The sequence below is a fragment of the Canis lupus genome, chromosome 4, assembly GCF_048164855.1.
Source record: "Canis lupus baileyi chromosome 4, mCanLup2.hap1, whole genome shotgun sequence".
Taxonomy (NCBI): domain Eukaryota; kingdom Metazoa; phylum Chordata; class Mammalia; order Carnivora; family Canidae; genus Canis; species Canis lupus.
Window position 1 is genome coordinate 43,141,363 of NC_132841.1, and position 5,460 is coordinate 43,146,822.

General features: G+C 38.2%; 1 non-coding gene across 1 annotated transcript; it reads left to right on the forward strand.

The window, feature by feature from the left end:
- Positions 1-4,376: 4,376 nt before the first annotated feature.
- Positions 4,377-4,483, forward strand: LOC140632771 (U6 spliceosomal RNA). Its single transcript, XR_012030463.1, has one exon. It is a non-coding gene; the product is annotated as a U6 spliceosomal RNA (small nuclear RNA).
- Positions 4,484-5,460: the final 977 nt, after the last annotated feature.

Here is a 5,460-nt window from a genome sequence, read left to right on the forward strand (position 1 = left end):
TCTCCACAGAGACCTGGCAGGCCAGAAAGGGCTGGCAGGATATATTCAGGGTCCTAAATGAGAAGAACATGCAACCAAGAATACTTTATCCAGCAAGGCTCTCATTCAAAATGGAAGGAGACATAAAGAGCTTCCAAGACAGGCAGCAACTAAAAGAATATGTGACCTCCAAACCAGCTCTGCAAGAAATTTTAAGGGGGGCTCTTAAAATTCCCCTTTAAGAAGAAGTTCAGTGGAACAGTCCACAAAAACAAGGACTGAATAGATATCATGATGACACTAAACTCATATCTCTCAATAGTAACTCTGAATGTGAACGGGCTTAATGACCCCATCAAAAGGCGCAGGGTTTCAGACTGGATAAAAAAGCAGGACCCATCTATTTGCTGTCTACAAGAGACTCATTTTAGACAGAAGGACACCTACAGCCTGAAAATAAAAGGTTAGAGAACCATTTACCATTCGAATGGTCCTCAAAAGAAAGCAGGGGTAGCCATCCTTATATCAGATAAACTAAAATTTACCCCAAAGACTGTAGTGAGAGATGAAGAGGGACACTATATCATACTTAAAGGATCTATTCAACAAGAGGACTTAATAATCCTCAATATATATGCCCCGAATGTGGGAGCTGCCAAATATATCAATCAATTATTAACCAAAGTGAAGAAATACTTAGATAATAATACACTTATACTTGGTGACTTCAATCTAGCTCTTTCTATACTCGATAGGTCTTCTAAGCACAACATCTCCAAAGAAACGAGAGCTTTAAATGATACACTGGACCAGATGGATTTCACAGATATCTACAGAACTTTACATCCAAACTCAACTGAATACACATTCTTCTCAAGCGCACATGGAACTTTCTCCAGAATAGACCACATATTGGGTCACAAATCGGGTCTGAACCGATACCAAAAGATTGGGATTGTTCCCTGCATATTCTCAGACCATAATGCCTTGAAATTAGAACTAAATCACAACAAGAAGTTTGGAAGGACCTCAAACACGTGGAGGTTAAGGACCATCTAGCTAAAAGATAAAAGGGTCAACCAGGAAATTAAGGAAGAATTAAAAAGATTCATGGAAACTAATGAGAATGAAGATACAACCGTTCAAAATCTTTGGGATGCAGCAAAAGCAGTCCTAAGGGGGAAATACATCGCAATACAAGCATCCATTCAAAAACTGGAAAGAACTCAAATACAAAAGCTAACCTTACACATAAAGGAGCTAGAGAAAAAACAGCAAATAGATCCTACACCCAAGAGAAGAAGGGAGTTAATAAAGATTCGAGCAGAACTCAACGAAATCGAGACCAGAAGAACTGTGGAACGGATCAACAGAACCAGGAGTTGGTTCTTTGAAAGAATTAGTAAGATAGATAAACCATTAGCCAGCCTTATTAAAAAGAAGAGAGAGAAGACTCAAATTAATAAAATCATGAATGAGAAAGGAGAGATCACTACCAACACCAAGGAAATACAAACGATTTTAAAAACATATTATGAACAGCTATACGCCAATAAATTAGGCAATCTAGAAGAAATGGACGCATTCCTAGAAAGCCACAAACTACCAAAACTGGAACAGGAAGAAATAGAAAACCTGAACAGGCCAATAACCAGGGAGGAAATTGAAGCAGTCATCACAAACCTCCCAAGACACAAGAGTCCAGGGCCAGATGGCTTCCCAGGGGAATTTTATCAAACGTTTAAAGAAGAAACCATACCTATTCTCCTAAAGCTGTTTGGAAAGATAGAAAGAGATGGAGTACTTCCAAATTCGTTCTATGAGGCCAGCATCACCTTAATTCCAAAACCAGACAAAGACCCCACCAAAAAGGAGAATTACAGACCAATATCCCTGATGAACATGGATGCAAAAATTCTCAACAAGATACTGGCCAATAGGATCCAACAGTACATTAAGAAAATTATTCACCATGATCAAGTAGGATTTATCCCTGGGACACAAGGCTGGTTCAACACCCGTAAAACAATCAATGTGATTCATCATATCAGCAAGAGAAAAACCAAGAACCATATGATCCTCTCATTGGATGCAGAGAAAGCATTTGACAAAATACAGCATCCATTCCTGATCAAAACTCTTCAGAGTGTAGGGATAGAGGGAACATTCCTCGACATCTTAAAAGCCATCTATGAAAAGCCCACAGCAAATATCATTCTCAATGGGGAAGCACTGGGAGCCTTTCCCCTAAGATCAGGAACAAGACAGGGATGTCCACTCTCACCACTGCTGTTCAACATAGTACTGGAAGTCCTAGCCTCAGCAATCAGACAACAAAAAGACATTAAAGGCATTCAAATTGGCAAAGAAGAAGTCAAACTCTCCCTCTTCACCGATGACATGATACTCTACATAGAAAACCCAAAAGTCTCCACCCCAAGATTGCTAGAACTCATACAGCAATTCGGTAGCCTGGCAGGATACAAAATCAATGCCCAGAAGTCAGTGGCATTTCTATACACTAACAATGAGACTGAAGAAAGAGAAATTAAGGAGTCAATCCCATTTACAATTGCACCCAAAAGCATAAGATACCTAGGAATAAACCTAACCAAAGATGTAAAGGATCTATACCCTCAAAACTATAGAACACTTCTGAAAGAAATTGAGGAAGACACAAAGAGATGGAAAAATATTCCATGCTCATGGATTGGCAGAATTAATATTGTGAAAATGTCAATGTTACCCAGGGCAATATACACGTTTAATGCAATCCCTATCAAAATACCATGGACTTTCTTCAGAGAGTTAGAACAAATTATTTTAAGATTTGTGTGGAATCAGAAAAGACCCCGAATAGCCAGGGGAATTTTAAAAAAGAAAACCATATCTGGGGGCATCACAATGCCAGATTTCAGGTTGTACTACAAAGCTGTGGTCATCAAGACAGTGTGGTACTGGCACAAAAACAGACACATAGATCAGTGGAACAGAATAGAGAATCCAGAAGTGGACCCTGAACTTTATGGGCAACTAATATTCGATAAATGCGGAAAGACTATCCATTGGAAGAAAGACAGTCTCTTCAATAAATGGTGCTGGGAAAATTGGACATCCACATGCAGAAGAATGAAACTAGACCACTCTCTTGCACCAGACACAAAGATAAACTCAAAATGGATGAAAGATCTAAATGTGAGACAAGATTCCATCAAAATCCTAGAGGAGAACACAGGCAACACCCTTTTTGAACTCGGCCATAGTAACTTCTTGTAAGATACATCCACGAAAGCAAAAGAAACAAAAGCAAAAATGAACTATTGGGACTTCATCAAGATAAGAAGCTTTTGCACAGCAAAGGATACAGTCAACAAAACTCAAAGACAACCTACAGAATGGGAGAAGATATTTGCAAATGACATATCAGATAAAGGGCTAGTTTCCAAGATCTATAAAGAACTTATTAAACTCAACACCAAAGAAACAAACAATCCAATCATGAAATGGGCAAAAGACATGAACAGAAATCTCACAGAGGAAGACATAGACATGGCCAACATGCATATGAGAAAATGCTCTGCATCACTTGCCATCAGGGAAATACAAATCAAAACCACAATGAGATACCACCTCACACCAGTGAGAATGGGGCAAATTAACAAGGCAGGAAACAACAAATGTTGGAGAGGATGCAGAGAAAAGGGAACCCTCATGCACTGTTGGTGGGAATGTGAACTGGTGCAGCCACTCTGGAAACCTGTGTGGAGGTTCCTCAAACAGTTAAAAATATACCTGCCCTACGACCCAGCAATTGCACTGTTGGGGATTGACCCCAAAGATACAAATGCAATGAAACGCCGGGACACCTGCACCCCGATGTTTATAGCAGCAATGGCCACGATAGCCAAACTGTGGAAGGAGCCTCGGTGTCCATCGAAAGATGAATGGATAAAGAAGATGTGGTTTATGTATACAATGGAATATTACTCAGCTATTAGAAATGACAAATACCCACCATTTGCTTCAACGTGGATGGAACTGGAGGGTATTATGCTGAGTGAAGTAAGTCAGTCGGAGAAGGACAAACATTATATGTTCTCATTCATGTGGGGAATATAAATAGTAGTGAAAGGGAATATAAGGGAAGGGAGAAGAAATGTGTGGGAAATATCAGAAAGGGAGACAGAACGTAAAGACTCCTAACTCTGGGAAACGAACTAGGGGTGGTAGAAGGGGAGGAGGGCGGGGGGTGGGAGTGAATGGGTGACGGGCACTGGGGGTTATTCTGTATGTTAGTAAATTGAACACCAATAAAAAATAAATTTAAAAAAAAAATAAAGTTGGTACAGAATACTCCAAAAAAATAAAAAATAAAAATAAAAATAAAAAAATTAAGCATGCTCACTTCAACAGCACATATACTGATATTGGAATGATAGAGAGAAGGTTAGCATGGCCCCCGTGCAAAAATGACACGTAAATTTGTGAAGCGTTCCATGTTTTTGTTTTTGTTTTGTTTTGTTTTTTGTTTTTAGTTAAACATCATAGAATTGGAGAGACATGGTTTAACAGAAGTTAAATATAAAAGCAACTACAACTAAGTTGACTACAAGCTCAATATTATCAATAATATGGCAAATCTACCACTTAATCATTGATTCCATTCAAAGAAATTCAGCATCATACACAATGAACATGACAGTCTCAAAGTGTTCTGGGCTGGTCAATCTTTACCTGGAATTTCACATTCAGTTCTGAACATTATATTTTGAAAAGAACCTTGACAAACTAAAAGCCATCTGGGAAACATTCCCAGGATGGTAAAAAGCTCAAAATATTATGCAAGAAATGCTTTGGAGATACTGGAGAGTCTATACCAAGGAAAGAAAACAAATGGGAAATATTATAATGAAGGATCCAGTTGGGAAAAAGCTTTAACTTAGTCTGTGTAGATCCAAATAGCAGACCACAGACCATGCAAGGAAGACATCTCGTAGGGCAAATGGATGGATGTGAATGCTAAAGAAGCCTACTTTTTAACAAGTACAGAGTTAATATGGATCTTATATACTTTATTTCTCACAAAACCTCTTTAGATAGTAAGCACTGCTACCACTATTTACAGATATAAAAAATTTTAGCTTAAAAATTAAAATAACTTGCCCAAGGTCCTAAAACTAGTAAGTTCCTAATCAGGGATGCATCCTGACAATCCTAAATTATAGATATTATTTCAGTTATGAAATAATCTGAATTATTAAATTTGCTAAAGGTCAAAGGTAATTACTTGGTGGAACTGGCTTAATAAACACTTAACTTGTGCCAGGACCTGGGCAATATATTTCACAAGTACAGTTTATTTTAACACAAATGTGTTAAAGGGTATTGTTGTGAAGGGTATTGTTATTCCCTTCTAACAGATAAGGATATTGAGGCATAGATAGGTAAAGCAACTTGCTCAAAATCATAAGTGACTGAGAT